The sequence below is a fragment of the Equus caballus genome, chromosome 23 (assembly GCF_041296265.1).
Source record: "Equus caballus isolate H_3958 breed thoroughbred chromosome 23, TB-T2T, whole genome shotgun sequence".
Classification (NCBI taxonomy): Eukaryota; Metazoa; Chordata; class Mammalia; order Perissodactyla; family Equidae; genus Equus; species Equus caballus.
Genome location: NC_091706.1, coordinates 51,168,098 through 51,193,322, shown reverse-complemented (window position 1 = coordinate 51,193,322; position 25,225 = coordinate 51,168,098). Strand labels below are relative to the sequence as shown.

The 25,225-nt window shown below is 38.6% G+C and overlaps 1 protein-coding gene across 7 annotated transcripts in view; it reads right to left on the bottom strand.

The window, feature by feature from the left end:
• The window catches only part of ADAMTSL1 (ADAMTS like 1), an 859,827-nt gene that overhangs the window by 260,358 nt on the left and 574,244 nt on the right, over window positions 1-25,225 (bottom strand). The window lies entirely within an intron of this gene.

Genomic DNA, 25,225 nt, shown 5'->3' with positions numbered 1-25,225 from the left:
CTCTAGGGCTCTAATGCCTGCACAAGGCAGAAAATTTTCAGATCAGCTTGAGAAACTAAAGGTTGTTAATCTAAGATTATTCCCAGAGGAATAAGTCATCGCACAAAACATGTGGATGGGATAGTAACTTCTTTTATTGAAAAAAATATGTAATGTTTTACTCTGTCACAGAACAAATAGAGCCATGACACGATCCTCAGTTCTACCATGAACTTACAGTTGTTAAAAGTATTTTTTTCCTCCTCCGGAAATGTGACACTTAAGACCAACCAGGTACCACTTCAGCTTTTTATCCACATATTCACTTCCCTGGCCACTTTTTACCCTGCAACATCATTACTTAAACCAAGATTCTATGTGTCGTATAGTCCTAACCCATGACAGTGGCAGCAAGACATTGTAGGGGGAGCAAACAACTCAGCCTGGATGGGATGATTTATTACCATTTGCTTGAATATGTCACACACTCTCAGCATGAGAGTCAGGTCTCTCATGAGGTATAAGGAGATAATTAGATCTACTCTATATATTTGTTGAAAGGATTTGACATGATAGCTTACATTAAAAGGTCTAGTACAGGGCCTACATATAACAGCTCTGACCATATATCCTGGAATTTCTGGGACAATTCTATTTTCAAATCTTCCATCCCATAGCCCCCAAATTATCAGACCATATGGGCTGATTACTTTGGGAGGATATGTGGTCATCACGCAAATAGGAGGTATTTGCTCAGTATAGGTGTGAAAATGTGTTTGAAGCTGTAAAGGGTGCTGTAGTGACCCAAGCAGCTGCAGACTTGTCCCACAGCGTTAGGTACAGGGTGAAGTTTGCAAAAGCTCAGATCCATTTCAGTTCCTCTGGATTTAATTACCGCAAATGTGAGGTAAGAGCACAACCCCAATCCTGTAGAAGAAATAGACTCTCCTTGAGAGGGCAGAGCAGATGCAGCTTCATTGAGGAATGGCCTTTACTTCCCTCTAGCCTGCTAAAGCAGCCAATGAAATAAGAGCAAGGCCCGTCAGCTCCTTAGGAAATGATTGCTGGGATTTTGTAAGGATTCAGTCAGAAATGAAAAAATCTCTCTGGAATTGCTGTGGACTAGCAAATCATCTCTGCAGCCCACTCAAACGACAGAGGAATGCTTAGGATTCTTAAAATATCCTTCCTTAGCTGTTCAGTTCTAGACCACTAATCCGGAGTTAATTCAGGGACTCCTTTCAAATATGTACAAGTGAGTAACAATCATGAAATGCATTTGTCAACACAAAATTGAGATTTCTTAGTTATTCCTCTAAAACCTGAAGTCGGGGGGAAGATATTTTCAAGGGTCCTGTTTTTCCCATGGGAGACTGCGCCCTTATGAATGTGCTGATACAATAGCTGAATTTCATGAAAGCAAGCAAGAGCTCAGCATATCCATTTTGGTATAGGGAATATTCGAAAGCTATTTGTTTTAATGGGGAAGAATCCCTGAATCTGAACATGCAAGCCCAAAACAAATCAGTTAAATTTTTTTGAAAAATGAAAAGCAGCCATCCTGAAACTGGGAATTTGAATTGCTTATTAATCAGAATTAGCAATAGCCAATTAAACAGCAGTCCTAAAGTCTAAGAGAAAAGTGGACTGGCTGATTTTTAATGAGACAAAAATTTCCTGAGCCAGATGAAAGATTAGCTGCTGGATGTGGTGTCTGGATTGGGCTGGAAGAAGGCTGATGGTTATCAGTTTGGCTCCCCTTTCAAACCCTAGGCTTGTGGATTCAGGATAAACAGTTGCATTTTGCTGAATCACTGCTGAATATTGACAGTGGCAAAACGAACTGTTCCTTCTTTCATTTTAGACAAAAACAAATTCATTCAAAGGCCCTGAGATAAAAAGAAATGACTGCATACATTTTTTCCATTCAAAAAGATTAAGAAAATTCCACTAGCCACCCACTCATATAAAAATGAATTCCTATTCTTTCCTTTCATAGTCCTAGTTTAAAACCAGCTGAAATTATAAATTTCAAATCTGACAGAATTCAACACTCAGCATATGTCAAATTCAAGAATAAAATTAAATACATCTTTAAATTTAGAACTATTTTAAAATTCAAGTTTTTGTAATAGTTATAATTGGTTTTTAGTCAGTTTTCTAAAACTACCTAAAAAGAATTACCTTAACACAGAAAGCTTATGTATGTGTTATATTCCAATCTGTCTAAAGTTACCCAAATTACCTGCTTCAGTATCTTCACCTTATTGCTTCTTGGTGGACCATGCGCAAAGAAAAGAAGAGAATTCAAAGTTTTTAGTTCACGCAACAATCATACTTTGGCTGTACTAAACCAAGTAACATTTCTTCCACACATTACGTATAAGGCACGCAATTTGAGACAACTCGTTTATATTTTAAAAATATGCAACACGTCCTTATCAATACATCTATGTGAATCTAAACACAAAAGTCCTCAAACTCTGCAAGGCTGGGTCTATCAAACATTTTATTTGCTAGAAAAAATATGATTCAATTGTTGATTTTCGGGTTTTCAAGTGTTGTCATTTCAAAGGGATTCTTTGCATGGTTTTGACCTAGTCTTCATGCCATTTTTCTAAATTAAAATTCCACTATTTAAAATTGAACTATTCTGTACATGCAAGCATGTTACAAGGAATCACTTACTGAGATAGATATCAAAGAGTAGATGAAAACATTTGTTAGTGTTAGTATGAGAATTTTTATGAACATGGTGCTCCCCATGAACATCTAGGCTAAATGTTTTTTTCTAAAATGAAAGAAGGAACATCTAGAGTTCTCAGATGATTTCCAACTTCAATTTTCAAATTCTTTCTAATGAATGCATCAGGAGCAAGGACACAGGGATTTCCCTATGAAGTGTCTCAGCAAGGGGTGGATTTCCCAGCTAAAGCCCAAGGAGCTTCCTGTTTTGTGGATAGTGAATGGCAGTTGTGTCTGAGTTGGCAAGAAGCTAGAAAATAAATAGTCAGCCACAAGTATTCTGAAGAGTGAGAAATTATATTAGCAATTTAGAAACTCTGGCAACGGACAATTCTCACTTATCAAATCTGATGTCAAGAAGAGACAACAATAAATAAATAGTGAAGGGAAAAGGAATCACAATTCTTATAAAGCACCTACTATGTGCCAGGTAGCATCAGGGTTTTGCAGAGTTCATGAGCCTGTACATAAACTCTGTGACTGCAAAGACGACAAAACCAAAGCAACCTCCTATGTCATCTATCTAGAAAATGGCATAATTGGGATTCCAACCTCTTCCAAATACATCACTCTTATTACCCTGGGTTGCCTAATATACCAGAGGACTTTTAAGTCAACATTGGGTATTTCCAAAAGAGTAGGGTGGCCCCTCATGGAGGCAGCAGCTCCTCACATGAGAGCACACTGTTTTCAGAAACGATTTTTGAGGGAATGTTTGTACCCCTCTGCTTCCAAACCTGGCCCACCACACATCAGCAATGTCCGCTAAGTTTGTTTCTTAGCACCTAGCTGAGGGCACTCAAGAGAGGGAGATGCTCTTGAAGAACAGTTTCTTGGGAGACAAAAACTTCCAAAGAAGATTCTAAGGCTTTTTCCCGTAGTATAAAACTAAGTCCCCAGCAAATTTATTTTCAATGCTTGCCTGTAGTTTGGCTTCAGCACTAAGTCCGCTATTACCTTAAACAGAGGGAAAAACATCTCCAGTAGCAGTTGGCAAGACTAAGGAGAAGGGAGGAGGGGTGAGCGAGAGAATGGAAAAAAACTGAACTCAGCCCAAATGCAGCTCGCATCTGGGCAGCTTAACCCAGCAGAGACCTTAGAAACGCTGCCAATGGCCAGTGATTATGACCTCCGTGTGAACTTTTGATTTGTTTTAGGAAGGAGAAGAAAACCCAGAATGACACACTGTCAGTTCTACAGCACGCTGACTTGGACACACGGTTCACACAACTAGGATCTGCCTCTGCTTCCCCCACCCAGCCTGAGTCAAGGGCCAAGGCAGGAGGCAAGAAGACTGAGTTCCAATATCAAAACTCCTTTACACTCAGCTCTGACCCTCTCTGTCAAAGGTAAAATAAAAACATTTGGAAAGCATCTGAATAGAGTATTTTCATGTTAGTTTGTATTTGGGAACCTCACATAATTCCAAAAAGCAGGAAAATTGGCAGCTTTAGCTCCAAAAGTGTTCAAGAATACAGTAGAAGGGGGATGCAAGTACAAAACGAGGACCATGGGAAGAGTTATGTGAGAAACCTGCATCCGGCATATACTCCTGAAGGTGCAATCCAGTCTGTAGGCCTGAACCAAAAGCAGTCTCGCCCATTTCTATTCAAATTTTCTAAAGTGACGGCAGAATCCACTGCTGAATATGATCACGAATTGCTTGAAAATGTGTATACTGTCAAGGCTACATTCCTGGGCCAAGTGCTTATCTGATAGTTCCAAAAGTGATAAGTTCTTTTGCAATGGAACAAGAACTTTGTTTTAGACATGACTGCTTTCTCAACTACAATGCAGGTCATTGGGTGAATTAGATATTAAGAAAAAAAGGCTCCACTTTGTAAGTAGTCATTTAAATTGCAGATGTGGATTCAGCCTGCCAAACATGTACTTGCTATCATAAATCAACACTGGCGTCCATCGCAGGCTGCCACTCTCTGAAACACCTCATTGGTATGCAAAGAGGCACAGCTATACTTTTATTTCTTCCCTGCAGACAGCATCTCACTATTTTCATGGTGATTCTCTGAGCTTGGGAGCAGCAGAGGGAGATAAAGTAGGGAAGAATATAGGCTAGAAGAAATCCGTGCCCAAACGTTTGTAAATTGCCTAGAGAAGCTGAAGAAGTTTCAGCCTCATGATCTCCATCACAATGAGCAAGTCGTTTACTCAACACCCTGTATGGGACTGGTATTGTACTAGCTGTTACAGGGTAAAGGACTGAAAAACAATCACAGCCATGCTCTAAAGGGCTTTAGAAGCTAGAAGGATAAGTGTAAGAGTAGAAGGCAGGGCTGGTGGGATGAAAAATGGTGCAGCTGCTGAGGAAAGCAGTATGAAGATTCCTCAAAAACTTAAACAGAATTACCATATAACCCAGCAACTCCAACTCTGAGTATATACCTAAAAGAATTGAAAGCAAGGACTTAAACAGATATTTGTAGGCCCCTGTTCACAGCAGCATTTTTCATAATTGGCAAAAGGTGGAAACAACCCGTGTCCATCAACAGATGAACAGACAAACAAAATGTGGCGTATACTCTTAAGCTAATTAAACAAGAAGGCTATTAGACTGAGGTGGCACTAATGCTGTGGTGGCTTATGTAAGCAAACCAAAATCTAAGTCTATAAATGTCTCAAGTTTACCAAATCAAACTGCTAAGGTCAACCAATCACAAATGGCTTTAAGCACTAGCCTATCAATAATTTCCTTTCTCTGCTTTTGCACTTTCTCTAAATAAGTCTTTCCCCTGGCTCCTGTTGGTGAAACACTCCTAACCATGCCCAGTTTGATGCTGCTTGATTCAAATCAATAAGTGCTCAAATGAACACTTAAAAGATTTTTTTTGGTGAGGAAGATTGGCCCTGAGCTAACATCTGTGCCAGTCGTCCTCTGTTTCACATGTGGGATGCTGCCACAGCCTGGCTTGATGAGTGGTGTGTAGCTCCATGCACAGAATCTGAACCTGCAAATACCAGGCCGCTGAAGCAGAGCGTGCGAACTTAACCACTATGCCACTGGGCTGGCCCCTCTTAAAATTTTTAATATGCTTCAGTTTAGCTTTTAACAGTTCATGCAATGGAATATTATTCAGCTCCAAAAAGGAATGAAATTTTGAACATATGAGACAACAGGGGTAAACATTGAAGATGTTATGCTAAATGAAATAAATGATAGACAAAAGGACAAATATTATATGATTCCAATTATATGAGATACCCAGAATAGTCACATGCACAGAGACAGAAAGTAGAAAGATAGTGAGCAGGCGCTGAGAGGAGGGAGACTGGGGGTTATTGTTCAGTGGGTATGGATTTTCAGTTTGGGAAGACATAAAAGTTCTACAGATGGATGATGGTTACACAACAATGTAAATGTACATAATGCCAGAGAACTGTATACCTAAAAATGGTTAAAACGCTAAATTTTATGGTATGTATATTTTACCACAATTTAAAAAGAGAATAGAAGGTAGAACAGCAACAGACACAAATAATTAACACAAGGGACACACAGGTGGAACTGCGTAAGGAAATATATATACCTAAGTAAACACACATTATGATGCTCGTTGTAGCTGTTGAGGAGCTTTGCAGCGATGTCATTACTCTCACACCAGCTGGTCCTATGACCTCTTTCTATCTTGACACTGACAAAGCTTCATCGGTTTGCACTTCCTGTTCTTCCACTGAGCAAGCTTTACATGGACCCAACCATATTACATTACAGCATAGTATAGTGTAATAGAGTATATGTAATATACTATAGTGTAATATAGTATAATATAGTAGAGTATAACAGCTGTGGAGCCAGATGGATCTGCATTTGAATGCAAGCTCTATTACTTATTAGCTGCATGACCTTGGCCATGTTACCATGTCTTGAAGCCTTGTTTTTTTCTTCTTAAAACTGTACCAATCACACCTCCAAAAGTTGTTGCGAGGACTCGTTGTAAGAATGTAAAGGTGTTAGAGTTTACTAATCGGAGCAGCTCCTATTACTATTAATCATAACAACAAATACAACTGTGGAAGTTGAAGAAATGAAAAAAGGAAAGAAAGTGGATGCTAATATGTGTGTTTAAAAATCGTTCTCTGCTGTTTATCAAAACTCGAAAATGGAACGCTCATGTTACATAAAAATATTATTATTCATTATCCAAGTGACTTTAATTTGCCCTCTCAGAAGTTGCCCACTGATCTAAGATAAGGAAGAAAAATAGGATTATTCAGAGAGAAGGTATCAAAAATCCAGAGAGAATTCACCATCACAAATACATTGGTTATACCCTTAGTCAGCTTTCCAGTCCTGCCACTTCTCAGTGTCTGACCCACTTATCTCCATGGGTCATACACCCTCTATGAGGAGGAAAAGTCTCGACAGACTAGATATAATAACAGATGATACAATAACAGATCAGCTATAGGAACATACTCCTTCATCAATATGGACAACTGAGAATTGTCTGTCTCTATTTGTTTGACTGAGAGAAAAAAAGGGTCTTATGTACTAGATTTGGGGTGCAGATGGGTCTGATTTCTCAACAGCCTGGGAAGGGTTGATGGAGGAGGTGAGATGTGAGCTGTGAATTAAAGAATGGCAGCGATACTTTGGAACAATAAAGGCAGGCTGCCAAGTGCCGCCCCCCCCCCCCCCCCCAAATCGGAAGCAGACTAGAAGGCTGGCCTAGGGCTTGAATCCAGGTGGGTCCTGATTCCAGTGCTGGGACTGTGCTAGACACATTCCTCCAGGCTGCAAACCAGAAACTTCTTTCTTAACAGCCCCACAAAAATCTTGCTGGAATCCATTAAGACATTGTTTGAACCCTGGTGAACTTTTGGCTGGAGAAGAGAGGAGACTTATGTTTGCAGCAGAAGGTTCATCTTGTCCTAGTACAAAAAGATTTTAGTATGAACCAAGGCAGAGGTTTTCCATGGCCTGTCTATCAGTATTAACTTCTGAGCATTTCCAGTCCATAAGATTCACCCACCAAAAGGATGAAAGATGCAACTTACTGCCCAGGGAACAGAAGAACGACTCAAGGTGTAACTACTCTCTCATAGGCAGCAGGCAGTAGCAAAATCAAAAGCATTTATTAACCAGGAAGACATTTCTTTATGCATGAGTCCACACTGCAGGACCCTGTTATAATTACTAATAATCATGAAGATGGTAGAACTTTAATGCAACTTGCAAAACTATTGCCTTAATAAATTATTTCCTATGACAAGAAAAGATCTGGGATATTTCTCAAACAATTTCGAAATGACTAAAATTCTGGACTTTTTAAAAGTTCTAGGAGCCTCTAGCAAATAATTTTACTGTATTTCACGGAAGCTACAGACACTCAATAAAATCTTCATGTAGACTGAAGCCCTGATTTAGAAGTAAATATACAAGAAAATAAAAAGCTACTTGGGGCCGGCCCCGTGGCTGAGGGATTAAGTTTGCATGCTCCGCTTGGGCGGTCCAGGGTTCGGATCCTGGGTGGGGACATGACACCACTCATTAGGCCACGTTGGGCTGGCATCCCACATGCCACAACTAGAAGGACTCACAACTATAATATACAACTATGTACTGGGGGGATTTTTGGGGAAAAAAAAAAGATTGGCAACAGTTGTTAGCTCAGGGGTCAATCTTTAAAAAAAAAAAAATTTAGCAACCTGTCACCATATCCACAGTCCTGTATAGCAGTTCTAAGAAGTCCCTAGTGGCTATGACTGTGTTAATTGCTCCATCCCCTGGCCATGGCTAGCTAATCAGTTCAATAGTACAGACATGCACTATGCCAGATTGTCTTCTCTGGGCTTTGAAAACTGATTGGAGACCGAGAGAGACAGAATATGGTTGGAGCTAAGTTATCCTTTGCCAGATCTAGGCACATCTGTAGCTGAGGATCCCCAAAGCGCCCGAGTTCCCATGCTTCCTGAAGACTTGTCCTGCAGCTTGCTCTTTGATTCTAGTCATCCAATGAGTGTTTTTCTAAACAAATGGTGGATGTTACTACCATTGACCCCTATCCTTCCAATAATTCCCCCTTTTGAACTGAGGTTGAACAGAGAACATTTCTACTGCTTGTAACGAAAAGAATCTTAACATAGAGCATATGTATTTTGCCAGGACAGGCATTTATTTTCCTATCGTGGAGTTAAATGTGTAAAAGGAAACTTTGTTAATATCTGGATTCCCAGCATTTTTAAAAGGAGAGGGCAAAAGCCATAGAAGTTAGTTTAAGGTTTTGACAGTCCAGAAGAAAAGAAACAGAAGTGACGGAAAATAATGCCAAAGGAAACCAATAGTAAATCTATATTGTGTATTTGAAAAGCAGTAGGCTTTAAAGAGAATACAAGGCTAGAATCAAGGGAAAGAAAGATAACATAAATAAGATATATAATCCCAAGAAAAGAAATTTCAGTTTTTCCTTTTGAAGCCATCATTTGTACAGGCTAAGATTTTGTATTTTCACATCTTAAGATTCTTAAAAATTTGAGTAGAATTGGCCCTCTGTATCTACGGTTTCGCATTCGCAGATTCAACCAACTGTGAATCGAACAGCCTACCATGGTTTCATCTGTACTGAACCTGTACGAACCTTTTTTCTTGTCATAATTCCCTAAACAATACAGTCTAACAACTATTTACATAGAATTCACATTGTATTAGGTGTTATAAATAATCTAGAGACGATTTAAAGTATACCGGAGGATGAGCATAGGTTATATGCAAATACTGTGCTATTTTACACAGGGGACTTGAACATCCGTGGATTTCGGTATGGCGGGGTGGTCCCGGAACCAATCCCCTGCGGATACTGAGGGATGACTGTAGTTGCACCTTATCTGATATTCAAATGTTCTTTTAAAGCCTTTAATGAGGCTTCAAGTTGACTTAGAACAAATTTTCACAAGGTTCCTTTTACCCAGGAGAATGGCTGTGTGCATTAGCACCTAGAGCGGGTCCTTGGCTGGAGGACAAGATCAGAGTAGAAGCAGACTCTCCGATGATAACCAAGCTTCTCCTTTCTCTTCTTTCTGATGGAAACTGGAGAACCAGTGGCCAATAAGGCCCCCAATTCTTGGCATCCAGGCAAAGAGGATTATAGACCTAAAATTCAGGGAAGGTTAATTGGGAGGGAGGTGTAATTCTGAGAGGCAGTATGATAAAATGAAAAGCATAGACTTTAGAGTCAGACAGATCCGAGTCCAATTTCTAACTCAGCCACTCACAAGCTATGTGACCTTGGGCAAGCAAATTAGCTTTCTGGGCTATAGTTAAAGTTCCTGTAAGATTTAAATGGTATGTCATGTGCTTTGCTTGGCACAGCATCGGGCATGGTTAGCGCTCAATATATGAGGTGGATTATTTTATTATTCTTATCATTACCGTGATGAAAACTTTAACTCTTTCTTCTTCCTCGTAGAAATACCTAGCCTCTATATCCTTTGGGGAAGGGTCAGAAAGGCAAATAGCTTCAGAGTCCAGGCTGTGTAGGTAATGAAGGAGGCCAGCTCAAGGCTACAGCGACTATTCAGCTCTATGAAATGGTTACGATGCTGGAGTGCAGACCAAATGTTGCAGATCTGATTTTTCAAAAGATATGTTGTGAATGGGGATTTTTATTGGAAATATTATTTTCAATACTGGCAACTAATTGAAATTTTTACAAAACCATCCTATGTATACCAAACAAAAGTTGGCAGTAGGATATATTTGGCTGGAGGGTTGCTAGTTTGCAAGCTCTGCTTTAGAGGCATGAAAATCATCTGGGAAGAAAAAACTACATAACTATACTCTGAATTATAAAGAGAAACTCAGAGAACCCTTGGGAAAATAGGAGGCTAAACCTCCATGGCCTTGATGAAACCATTCTATGTCCACACTGCCTAAGAGACAGGTTTTAGATGAGCATAAAATATTTCTCTGGATTAAACAAAGAGCCCGTGCATGATGAGTGTCAGTGTTCCTCTGACCTGGGGGGAACCTACCTCCTTCTAAGCGCTCATCTTCTCAGCATGTGCCACCTATGCCTGTCCCAGGACAGAGCTTGGGGAAGGAAAAGTCAGGCGAAAGAAGAGCTGTACGTGCTCTACCATTGAGTGTGGCTTTGCCTCAACTAGTCAGCTGTGTCCTTTACCCAATACAAGTAAATCGTTGCTACCTCTATTCAAGAAAAGAAAAAGAAAAAAAAAAACCTTTCTTCCCCAGCTAGGTCACACGAACATCAAGAGTGGAAACGGCTGCACAGACATTATATCGTTGGCTCAATAAAAGACTGTCGCATGCATGGATGAATCAACATTTAACAAATCTTTCTGTCAACCAACAGTACTACTGAGGTTTCTGCCTTAGGAGCTGAGAGTCACCCAATGGGAAGAATTCCTCTCCCGTCAGGAGAACCCTAGGGGACAGAGAGAAGGACAGTTGTCAAGTATAGTGGAGAACTTGGGACGGCATAATGCTGGTTATGTTCTTTCATTTTAATGGGACTTCGGCCACTTCTTCCCAAGCTTCCCCAACCCCCTTTCCCCCTTTCTCCCTTTCTCTGAAATATCTGTTTGTTTCTTTAAATCACCTGTCTCTACTGGCAAAGAAACTAAACTGGTACTCAAGTGCAATAGTAAACCTACATGCACATGGGACTAGCCAGCCGCCAGTTCCTGGCCACTGTGTGACTGCTACAGCTTACAGGTGCAGTAAGTATGCACTTGGCATTTCTGCAGGAATGGAAGTGGGGTGCCTTAAGTTTTAAGGCTGTTTATTGTTGGCAAGGTTTTCCGCTTGTATTTTCTTTTATAGTACAACTATTTTTAAGTGAATGGAATGTTCTGTGATAATTTGGTCCCAAGGGAGGGAAATTTACCTCAGGGACTGAAACACACTTAGTAATGGTGAGAGAGACTAAGAAAATGAATAAATAATCCAAATCAAAAGAAAATACTTTAAACTCTTAAAGGTTCTTAAAAACACACATACAAAAAGCGTTCTCACTTAATAAAGATTAAAGAACACTGGACTTGGAGCCAGAAGACCCGGGTTAGAGTCTTGGTGGTTCTGCTACTTGCTGGGTGAGAGACCTTGGGTAAGTTACATGCCTGCTCCATCGCTCAGTGTCTTCAGAAATAGAATGAGGAGACTCAGCTGATGATCTCCAAGGTCCCTTTCAAAGTCATTATTTTGTGATTAGCTTTGCGAAGAGCTTCAAAATATCTCCTGAGGGCCCTGAATTTGTCTTTGCCTCTGTGTTCTATTAACCACACAGATCATTTCTTGCCTTTCTCTCCAGATTTCTCAGATTCTTAAGTATTCTCCTGGATCACAAGTAGTCAGCTCACAGCGAAAACACTTTGTTCCTTCTTGAGTTGAGCTCCTCAGGGCAGTCTAACCAAAGAGGCGGTAGAAAGGACAGGTGGGGTTTATTACAGTAATTTTAGGTGCTTGGGTGGATTTTCCCGATGCTGGCAAGCAGCCCTTCCTAGGCATGTTCCAGGAGAGTCTTTGGCAACCATGAGTGTGCTAAAACTTGGGTAAAATTATGTTCATGGCTCAAAATCTAGAAGGTAGCTGATGCTTTAAATTGTTTTATTAAGGATTTGACAATTAAAGTAGCTCCAACATTTAAAAAAAATAATCCCTTTACCTAACTTGATATTTCCTTGAAAAATGCCAACCAGCCAATGAATAATTACTTACTAATTGCCTTTCATATTTGGGTTTGATTTCTAATATGTTTAAACAATTATATGAAGTGTGTTAAGACACTCAATTTCAAAAAGGCTTCCTCAATTCTACTTCGCTATTTTAACTTTTTTTTTTAAACCTAAGGCAAAGTTTCAAATCTTTCAAATTTCTCATATACTTAAACCTTACATTTCAAGTTTCTGGGAAGACTAGCATTTTATAGCCCCAAACTTGATAACTATATTAATTATGGAGAGAGTTGAACTAATTAAAAATATGTCTGAAGATCATCTAATTTAACCTTGGAACATCCTGTAGGAGCAAACACTCTCCAGAGCCATTTTCTAATACACAGTGAGGAAAGAAACAACATCACACTGGAATCCTGATTGATATTTATGGCCTTTGGAAAGCTCGCATTTTGGGAGTTTAATCCCAGGAAGGATCTAATGCCTTCAGCAATGGGAGTTCATCCAGAGAATCTGGTTGATATACTAAACCAACCAACAGTTACCGGGATGGAGAAGATTCTGGGTAGATCTGGGCCATTTCCTAAGCCACAGTAAATAAAGAGTGGGTGGCAGAAAACCCCAAATTCTAAATTATTTCTAGCTTAGTATCATAAAACAACAAAAAAATTTAAACTCACATAAATGGACTTTGTTTCACAGCCTGAAGGAAATGAGAACAAGGCCCAAATAAATTAAAAGATAAGAAAGACATTTAGGATGAATAATTTATGTGATTTAGAAAGGGCTCCGTCATCAAGAGACAAAAATAGTCAACAGAGAGATTTATTGATTTGTTGACCCATCCATGCAAAAGTCTTATATGCAACTCAATATAAAGAAACTAAAGATGAGTAAGATATGGTCTCTGCCAGTAAGGAGATCTCAAGTGAATCAGCCAGATGGTCATGAAAATTAATATAAGACGAAGGAAACAAGAGAAAAACAGGTGCAAGAGGTGGGAATGGATATTAGTTACCCTGGGGAGTTTGAAGGACTGTGAGTGCTGGGGAAGAGGGTGACCTGAGAACTGGACCGCAAAGACTTCCCACTTTGGCAGAACTAAATCACAGCGCTTCTCCTACCTGCTCCCACTGCATCCTGTACTTATAGTTGTTAGCAGAATGCCTAGCCTTAGCAGATGCTCAATAAATATTTGCTCAATGAGTGAATCTACAGTACTTAATCTCTCTAAACCTCATTTTCCTCTATAGAAATGGGAACAATATAACCCTGCATGGGTTCATGTGAGGATTAAAGGAGATAAAATATATAAAATACTTACATAGCACAGTGCCTGCACAACAGTGCTCAATAAAGATCAGCTCTTATTATTATTAATAGTAGGCATTATTACCTCTATTTTTACAGATGAGAAAAATGAAGCTCAAAGAACCTAATAGATTAGTCCATGGTCACACAGACAGTAAGTTTAGAAGTCAGACTTCAAACTTGTATCTGACTGAGTCCAAAACTGAAGCTCTTCCTCCCATCTCACGCTGCTCCTGATTATGCTTATCTGTGTTTGAGCCTCGTCCCCCTAAGACTGTAAGCTCCTTGAAGACAGAGATCACGACATTTATCCTCATAGCCCCGTAGAGCCTAACTCAGGACCGCACGACAGCCCTATTTTAAAAATTGATTGAAATTCTCTGGGCCTCAAATATTTCAAATGTAAAGCGGAAGGATTAAACTGCAAGATGTTAAACTCTCTTTTCAGTTTCGAAATTGTCTTCTGTGAAATCACTCAGTGAATGAAGTAGCAGGGTTAATACAAAATGCAGCTAAACGAATAATACTTTGTGAAGAATTTACTATACTAGGGAAAGACCTCAAATCCAAGCTCATTTCCCTTAAAAAAAAAAAAGGAAAGATGTTCGACTTCTGGCCTGATATCACTATCCATTCATCCAGCATATATGCATTAATGATCTGTTGTATGCCGGTTTCTAAATCAGCTTTAATAGATACAAATACATAGGGTCAGAAATGACTTCTTGGAACAGTAGTGAATGAATGGGACACTCACTAGACTAATGGGTTAGTCATATTAACTCTGTCAAAGCATGAGATCAGGTCCCTCGCACAGCTAACACAGTCTTTAGATTTACTCCACTGAGATTTGAATCTTTGTACTACATTTAAAAAATATCTTTCTTGAGATAAAATTCACATACTGTAAAATTCACCTACTTAAATTATACAATTCAATGGTCTTAGTATATTCATAGAACTGATTCAGAGAACTGTGAAACCATCACCAAAATCTGTTTAGCCCCCAAAAGAAACCTCAAACTCATTAGCAGGCATTCCCCATTCCACTTCAACCCCCAGCCCTAGGCAACCACTAATTTACTTTTTGTCTCCATAGAATTGGCTATTCTGGACGTTTCATATAAGTGGAATAATAGAATATGTGACCTTTTGTGACTGGCTTCTGTCACTTCGCATACCGTTTTGAAGATTCATTCATGTTGGAGTGTGTATCAGTACTTCATTCCTTTTTACTGTGGAGTAATGTTCCATAGTATGGCTAGACCACATTTTATTTATCCATTCATCAGTTGATGGACATTTAGATTGTCTCTGTTTTTTGGCTATTAAGACCACTGCTGCTATAAACATCTGACTACAAGTTTGTGTGGACATAGACTTTCATTTCTCTTGGGTATACGCCTGGGAGTGGAATTGCTGGTTCATATGGTAACTCTATGTTTAACATTTTGAGGAAGTGTCAGACTATTGTCCAAAGCACCTGCACAATTCTGCACCACAGTTCATGAGTCACATACACATAGCCGCAAAGAATGGCTATTTCGTGTGAATGTTGCAATAATTCTCATGGGATCCTCTCTTTAGTAATAGAGTGATTCTCCAAAGTGAGAAACAGTAAATGGGGGAAAAATAAGGCACATTTTTTTCTTTAACTAAGCTTGCTTCAGAAAGCTGAAGCTATGGGCTCCTTGAGAAGAGGCCGTGAGTCCTGTTCACCAGAGGATAGCCTAGTGACCAGTAGTAAGCATTAAATATTTGTTGAATGAGTAATAGGCCCAAAAGTCACTGTGAAGTAGGGATAAACTATGCCCCAAGAGAAGTCTGGACTTTGCCTTGGCTCCTGGGAGGTAAACTCTAAGCCCTTGTAATTTCCTGACCAATAAGAGTGTCTTTGTTTTCTGGGGAACTTGGGCCATGCCAGATAGTCTGTGCTAACAGTATGATTTATGGTGAGGGCTTTGGGCCTCATGGTATCAATTCAACCTCTGGAGGGGCTGGAGCCTAAGGTTAGCCATGCAGGTGGTCCACCACGTCTATGTGTTCAAGGCTCAATAAAAATTCTGGATGCCAGGATTTGGATGAGTTTCCCTGGTTGGCAGTACTCCATGCATATTGTCATACATTGTTGCTGGGAGAAGTAAGCACATTGCACACAACTGTACTGGGAAAGGACAATTGGAAGATCTGCCCTTGAACTCTCCTGGACCCTGCTCTGCGTACCTCCTTCCCTTGGCTGATTTTTATCAGTATCCTTTTGCTGTAATAAACTGTAACTGGGAATATAACAGTGAGTTCTGTGAGTCTGTCACACCTGAGGGTAATCTTGGAGAGCCTGAACTTGAAGTTGGTATCAGAAGTGAGGGTGCTCTTGGGGAATCTCAAACTTTGTAGTTAATAACAATGCTGGAACACTTTTAAAGATGATTAGGTAAAATTTAGCACATTCAGTATTTCTACAAATGGACCAAAGAATTATTCATGACACAAAGCATCATGGGATAAATCAAGAAAGTTGCCAAATCTGGGTAGAGCTTTCATTTAACAGAACATAGAATTCCTAGGCCACAGAGTTCTCTATCTGAGCTATCCATAGTCATACCTCTATTAATGAGGAGGAGTCCTCATGATACTATGCCTCATTATTAACATACCTTTTCCCAGAGGAAAGGGTGATATATAACAGAAATAATAGAATTTGAATTGTAGCTGTACCTTTTTCTAGTTGTAGGACCTTTTATGAGCCTCAATCTCATTTATAAGGTGGAAATAATAAGGATATCCCAAAGAATTGGAACAAGAAGCACACGGTGATATGCAGAGTGCACTCTGCAAACTATACAGCATTAAAAGTGATAAAATTTGAAAAATCTTTCTAAATTAGAATCACTCTGCCTTCATCCTACTTCACTGAATCTTTCTGGGAAAACAAAATCAATGATTTTGTCTTTCCCAGCCCACTTAATTTCAAAGGAAAAATTAAATGGATATAACTTTTCAAACAGTTTTTCCTATGAAAGCTGCATAAAGAAAGGTCTCCCACCTCACAAATTGAATAGCAAAATGGACAAAAAAATCCAATGTCGCAGAGAAACCCTTTCCAAAAGTAGAGATGATACATGAATAAACAAAGGACCCAACTGGGGTGTCAGGAAGGGAACATTATGAGGTGAATGAGTCTCTAGGAATGTCACTTTCTATATCTCTTAGCTATTCACAGAGAGAGGGTACCTCAAGGAACTTCAAAACACCATACACTAATTTGACTTCAGTTTTTCCTAAAAGCAACAAACATTTAAGTTGACTTGTCTAACTGGTACATGGTCATAGAAAAAGTTAACCTGACAAGTTTTAATCAAACATAAATAGGCCTATAAGTATACAAACTTAATGGAACTCACCTTTTGATTGTGAAGACAGAGTTAAGATGGAGGAAGAAAGATTATAAATTCACAATATTATGTGGCAGGTAGTGCGCTGTATTTACATTATCTTCTCATGTCTCACCACTGCCCCAAACCAATGCCTGACACTTCTCCTATCTTCTACAGCCCAGTGAACAGCAGACTATAAACCTGGGCATCATCTTCACCTCTCAATTTCTTTCTCCTACTACATTTAACCAACCACCAAGCCCATGGATTCTGTCTCCTGATTTGTTTTCAAGTCTCTTCTTTTCATCTCACTACCAATTTTTGCCCTGTTCCAATCCACTGCCCTCACTAACATTGAGCACTTTTTCTAAAATATATATCTTATCTTATGTTTCATCTGCTTGAATTATTTCAGTCGCACTCTTTTCCCCTCTGTAAGTGCCCACCTTCTTAATGTAACATACATGTCTCCTCATGACATAGGTCCTGACAACTTCTTTAACCTTCTATCTCTTCACTCTCCTTCTTCAATTCCAGGCACTAATTAGGTCTTTCCAGCTATCCCCTCCTCTGAACATTCCTTGATCCCACATCTCAGTTAAATAGCCCTCCTATTTACCGCAGTCTAAATTTCTCCCACTGTGACTCCCACATACTATTCAAAAATATGTGTATGTATATATATATATATATATATACATATATGTGTGTGTGTATAGATGTATATGTTTGTACTATATACAAATAAAAAGGCATGTATGCTATTGTGGGTTGAATTGTGTCCCCCAAAAAGATATGTTGGAGTTCTAAGTTTCACTACCTGTGAATGTGATCTTATTTGAAAATTGGGTCTTTGCAGATATAATCAAGTTAAGAAGAGGTCCTACTCACTTAGAATGGACTCTAATTCAATATCACTGGTGTTCTTGTAAGAAGAGAAAGCAGAGACACCAGGAAGAGAACGTCATGTAAAGACACAGGGACACACAGACACAGAGGGAAGTTGGCCACATGAAGATGGAGGCAGAGATTGACGGCCACCGTGAGAAGCTAGGAAGAGGCAAAGAAAGGTTGTACCCAGAGCCTCAGAGGAAGCACGGCTCAGATGACGCACTGATTTTGGACTTGTAGGCTCTAGAACTGTGAGAGAATATATTTCTGTTGTTTTAAGCAATCCAGTAAAGAAACCCACCATGTAAAGAAATTTGGGCTTTCTTTACCCTGAAGCAAAAGAGTGCAATTGAAATGATTCCAGCAGACAAGAAATGAAGTCAAATCTTTACTTTAGAGAGAGCCCCTCTTTACAGTGGGGAGAAGACAGGACAGTGGCTAGAGTGTACTTTCTTGGATAGGGTGAGGGGAATGTAGCAGTGAGTTTAGTATACTTTCCTGGATACTTGTCATAGCTCCCCTCAGAGGGTAGGTTCTGGGAGGGCAGGGATTGTGTCTTTTTCTGTTCATTCACTTATTTCCAGTATCTAGCACCCTGTTAATTCCTAAGTAAATATTAGTTAAACTATTGAATGAATGAATGAATTTTTCATAATAACCCTAACAAGGATATCATCCCTGATGGAAGAGATCTTGTTCAACTTTGTATCCTCAGTACCCAACATATAGCAGATGGTTGAGAGAACAAATAAACAATGCTCAGAAACTAAGTAATTTGCCAAAATCCAACTGCAAAGTAGTTTATTTCATCTTTATCATGCAAAGGGGAGAAAAAGAAAGACTGTGCATTAAATCTTTTAAGCAATACTGTGCTTCCATGTGGAATTAGATTACAAAACACAGAAGGAAAAATGGCCAACTCCTCGTTTCTGACATCACCGCCTTTAGAATAACTGGTAGACATTTGATACTATTGACTTAGGTCACAGACAGAGATGGAGAAATAATCATGCCATTCAATTCATTTCAAACTACTCACCACAGGAATTATTAAAAACGGAAAGATCTTTGTTAGAAGTATGGTTCGTTTAATGTTGCCACAGTATAGACATCAAAACTCCATGATCCAATTTATTGCTTGTTTCTTTTTTGTATTATTCATTTTAAAACAATGTTACATAAGGCATTACTTGAAAGGAATGCTCCTTTACCTTTTTGAAATGCCTTATTTTCTGAAATAGCGGTAAGCAATATTATAAATATTCAGATTCATTACAAAAGAGCTTATTTATAATTGTACTATGTCTTTTTGATTTATGTATATTAGGTATCAACTGATGAATTTCATTAATTATAAAAATAAAACACAATTTCCTGTATTTGACTTCAAAATAACCTCAAAATTATTTTTAACAGCAGCATATGTTCTATCTGTAAACTTATACTACTCTTTTTTTTATATATTTAAAACAGAAACCAGGTTTGAACTTTACAACAAATATAAATGGGGTAAGTTGGATAATGAAAATTAATGAATAACAGCAGTACTAATCGAGCTGATCCTATTTGCGATGGCTCATTAACTCCATACAGGATGCAATTCACTGCCCTGGATCAGGAGCTGATAATGGTGCCACGTGGAGCTATTAGCAAAAGAAGATTGCAATAGGAAATTAACAGGTCTATTCATTCGTTGAGAAGTCAGTATCCCCTTTTGTGTGTATAACCACATTAAACCATGCACTCACAAAAGCAATAAAGAGGAAAAATTCAAAGACAAGAAGTAATTTGGGTACTACTACTTCAAGCTAGTATTTATCAAGCCCATAGTAAGCACTTTAATGCATTTGATGACTTAATCCTTACAGCAATCACACACATTATCCTCACTTTGAAGATGAGTTAACTGAGGCTTCAGAACTTGCTCAAAGTTGCACACCAATGAGGGGTGGAGCTTATATTTAAACCTAGGCAGTCTGACTTCAGAGCCTTTGCTCCTAAGTATTCATACAATGATACAATGCCCGGCTAGCTCTGCCTTATCTCTAACTTCATCTAGTCCAGAAGGAGAAAGAGCAAATAGAAATCCCAGTGTTTCTCAGTCTGAGATGCAAGATGGGGAGAGACAACACAATGACCTGCTGGGGGCAATTATCAGATTCTAGAAGGGAGGGAAAGGGAAGAATGTGGTTTGAAAAGATACATTCACTAAACCTGTTGTTTTCATATATAAATAACAGAGTTAAAGCTGGACAAAATCTTGGCTCATGGGATATGCTGAAGAAATAACACAGGGGGCATAGTTAAAAAAATGTTGATAAACATTGACATTCTCTGACCTCTAGTCTGCCATTAACTAGCTGTAAGATCCTGGGAAAATCACACAACCCAGAGCAGCAATATTTCTTGGGGCTGGACTAGATGCTCTCAAAGGCAGAGCTTTCCAACTGCGGGTCTGTGAAGCACTGTTAGTGACAATTTCTGTGCTCTGGAGAAAAAAAGAAAAATAAGTACAGGGTAGTGACTTGCTCATAAAGCAAACTATAATCAATTTTAAAGGATTGTCCTTGATTCTGAAATCAGGTTCTTACAACTTTCTTGCTATTAACATTTCAATTATGAAATGATGACGGTGAAAGTACATGATAAAAGGTCTCCTTTCTTTATTAGTGTTCTTAGCAGAATAAGAAGTTGGTTACCTTATTTCATTCTGTAAACCTTTTTGAATTGTTACAGGGTTATGAAATCCCACATAAGGAATCACTACTTTAATATATTTTGGAACTCAAAATGTTCAGGGTACTCTACATTTCCACTGCTCTCTACAGTTTGTGAAGCATCTTCACATGAACTCTGTCACTTGGTGCTCTATAGTCTGAGACAATCTTATTTTCCACAGATTGAAAAATAGAATTTAGGAAGGCTAAGTAACTTAACCAAGATTACACAGATCACTAAAGAAGAGCCATATTCCAATCCATGTCTTTTGACTTTAAATCTTGCCCGCTTTCCAATCTACAAGTGGTTCATAAATCCAAACGATAGGATGATAAGGAGAATGTTCTCTATATAGAGAACTAATAAATTTGAATTTCTAGGTGATGGGGCCTTAGAGTGGTATCTTTTAAGAGCTCTCCAGGTGATTCTGGTATGCAGACAAGTTTGGTACCAACACTATTTAACATCTAATGGTACCTGCCTCTGTCTACCCAGCCTCACCAGAAGGAATAGGAGCTTTGGAGTCAGACAGAACTGGGTGACTCTGGGCAAGTCCTATAATTTACCTGAGCCTCAGTTGTTCATCTGTGAAATGAGGATAATGCCATGAAATATGTAGAATTGTAAATATTAGGAAAAATACAGTCATGTGTCACTTAACAATGGGGACACATTCTGAGAAATGCGTTATTGGGCAATTTCATTGTTGTGTGAACATCACAGAGTGTACTTACACAAACCTAGATGGTATAGCCTACTACACATCTAGGCTATATTACACTAATTTTATGGAACCACCATCGTACATGTGGTCCATCATTGTCTGGAACATCATTATGTGGTGCATGACTGTACATGTAAAGTGCCTAGATCTGGTAGTCACTCAAAAATGGAAGCTATTTTATCACTAGTATTAATATTACCACTGCTACCACGACTACTAGAATGAATACACTGCCTAGAATGATTCTCTAATATTACTGAGTATGAATAAGGTATCTATTGTAAATAGTGATGATCCTAGAATTTTCCTGAAGCAAATCCACAACAAATACAGAAAACTCATTCTTTCATGACCTTGGGACAGTCTCCAGGTCTCAGTTTCCTCCTCTGTGAAACAGCAATATCTGTGAATTGCTAAGCTATCTCCTGGCTCAGAAAATCTAAGACTCCATAGCTTTAATTAAGAGTTCAAGGCCCACAGACTTTTGAGGAAGAGGTTCTTAGTGGAGTATTAAACAGGTATAACTGAAATGATTGTACTTATAAATGACCAATCGCTGTAGTTATGCTGTCCTTTTTATAATCAAGGCAAAACTATGTCCAAAACTAGATATTTACTTCTTTATATTTTATAATTTGTATCTACCTAGCATCAAAAATATTTGAAGAAACTTATAAAAACTTAGGAAACTTAGGGGCTGGCCCCGTGGCCGAGTGGTTAAGTCTGTGCGCTCCGCTGCAGGCGGCCCAGTGTTTCGTTGGTTCGAATCCTGGGCACGGACATGGCACTGCTCATCAGACCACGCTGAGGCAGCGTCCCACATGCTACAACTAGAAGGACCCACAACGAAGAATATGCAACTATGTACTGGGGCCTTTGGGGAGAAAAAGGAAAAAATAAAATCTTTAAAAAAAAAAAAAAAAAACTTAGGAAACTTATAAAAAGTTATAATAAGAGAAAAAGCCAGAGAAAGAGCTAAGACTCCCCAACAAATGGAGCAGAAATGGAAGAGAAGGGAAATAGGGCAGAGGAGATGATTTTTTCAAAAAACTAGGAGAAGCTGTTTATAAAAACTGCATTTTTCAGTTAGCCTTAAGATTTTTGACAGTCTTCTAAAAATCATGAAAATATGGCTTTTTCTTAATGTTTCTTACCAAAGACTGAAAATACTAATCACCAGTATACAGATATAACTTAAATAAAGGATTTTTTTCTAAGTAGAATGGAACTTATGTATTTAAACTCTTTTGAGGTAAAAGTGAGTGCTTTTCTTTGGATAGCTAACTTTGGGTAATCATCTTGCTATCTTCTGTTCCTTCCCTCCTTTTAATATAATTCAAGTAGGTTTTAATCATGAAAACACAGGTTATTAGGGTAATGGTAGCAAGGATCCAAAATTATATCCATTACAAATTCATGTTAAGCTGTAGCTTTTGATCCCCTGGGCAAGATTAATTTGATTTATTGCTTTCTCCCCTCTGCCCTAGTTATAATCAAAATGAAAACTTCTTCCTGGTTTTAGGTTTAGCATCCTTTCTGTTCCTGCTGTCACTGCCATGGCCCAGGCTCATGCTTTGCCTTAACTTGGCTGCTCTGAGCCTCTTTTTCAGCTGGCCTCTTTGCATCCAGGGCTTTCCTCTTCAAGCGTTCTATAACTGCAGTTATATTAATCTTCCTACAGCAGAGCTATGATTATGTCTTTTCTCCACTAAAACTCTTTCTTGGCAACCCACTGTTCACCATAGTCCTGTCTGCCATTTGAGCCTCCATGATTTTCTCCCAAACTACCTCTCTGTTTTTCCTGTGTACCTGGGGAGTATCCTGCTCTCCAGCCAAACTAAACTATTTATTAGTGCTTAAACACAGTCTGAGTTTTTCCATCTCTTTTATTATACTGTTGCCTCTAACAAGACAAAAAAACAAATAAAATAATAATAACTGGTCATAATTTCTATATATAAGAACATTCTTTTCAAATATCCTATAGTTTACATTTGCCCCCGAATCTCACAAGCCACACTCATAAGAATCTAAGTTAATGAGGCATACTTATATTTGTTACCAAAAGTCCAGCACTGTCCCTCCATATTTACTCTCTATAAAATTTATTCTTTCACTGCTGAGATGGGATTCCCTTTTAGTTGCCAAGGTATATGAGCCAGCTGGCAGGATTAGTCCAGGAAAAAAACATGTCACGTTGAACTCACTTGCAACAGAAACAAAAGAAACCTAATTTGCTGATCTGTCTTGTTTATTTTGGTTCATTCATCGGTCTAATACAGTACAAACAACTTTGGACTAGATATCGGGGGACCTGGAATTTAGTCCCATTTCTGCCATGACCAACCACGTAACTTTCAGAAAATCATACACTTGTTCTGATCCTTGTTTTTTTTCATTTACAAAATGGAAATCTGTCTTGCTTTACTCAAGCAGCATACATACATACATGAGGAATTATTATTTTAATTGCCATTCCCTACAACATAGCCTTTTTCTATATCTGTTTTACAATTTTCTGTTATTCCTAAAGCTTTTGCAGATTCCATAATTCCATTTCAACACCACTGAGAATCCCAGAGAAGGAAGCAAACCCCACACACCATAAATGATGTTCAAATGCATTGCTTATAGATCACCTCTTAGACCTTTCCTAGCTTTAAAACAGTGAGATTCAATGTTCAAATTTATCTGAAATTCACACATCTCCTGTACAGAAAGAAACCTTTAGATATGTAAAGGTCATCTCCATCCGCCAATCTGACAAATGCTTGGACAGGCCACAATTTCCTTGTCTCACGATTCTAAACCTCATGAAGATTTAGTACATTCTGCCTCCCTCTCAAATACATAAAATCTTGCAGGACATCTCACATCTCTTGTAGTAATTCACACTACAGTTATTCCTTTTACATCTCAATATAGATTTAGATTTTAAATAAACGCAAGAATTTAAAACAACAAATTACTGAAACATATTTTATGTTAATTCTTATATTGCTAGCTGTGATATTAGAGATTCTGAAGAAAGAAAAATTTCCACCAACATCTTCTTGGGAGAGGCAAAGTTTCTCAAAATGTCTGCTTTGTGAGATATAAAAGTATATGGTTATATTTCTTTTCACAAATTTTATATTAATGATATATTTTTGCTGGCCAGATAGCCAACTGAGAAAAAAAATAAGTCAGGGTACCAATCTGTCTCTTTAATAGGAGCTGGGTTTCAGAGCTGTAAGATTATCTGAGATTTTCATCAAGGAAAACAGATCCAAAGTCAACAAAATTCATTACCCCATCATCTAGCTGGTGTTGGGGGATGGGAGGGAGAGGCGTGTCAGCCTCAAAAAAAAATATACAGTTAAGTATAGCGCACATGAAAATATAGCAACTAGTTGCTCTACAAACTAGGCTGGTCACCCTAATCCTAAAAGTGGACTTTAAAATCAAGATGGCAACATACCAACTGTCCATCACCTTACCAACTCTCCACCCAGTGTAGACATGGATAAATTGATACCAGAAATCAAACCTCTTTGCTATCCCTGTTTTAAAGATTTACCTTTTTGAAATCTGAACTAGCTGACACTTCCATGCCTTTCTCTACAGTTTTTCTGAATTTTCAACAAAATTACAGGTACAATAAAGAAGCAAATAGTTCTGCTACAGTTTACTTGGAGATTTTAGAGCCAATCTCATCTAAGCAATTCTGAAGCTCTAAGAAAATGAAAATTGATGCCTCCAAATACACACACACACACACCACATTTCAGGGACAACCAAGGTAGAGGTAATTTCAGAGTGTAGTACAAAAATGATACACAATATTCAAAAA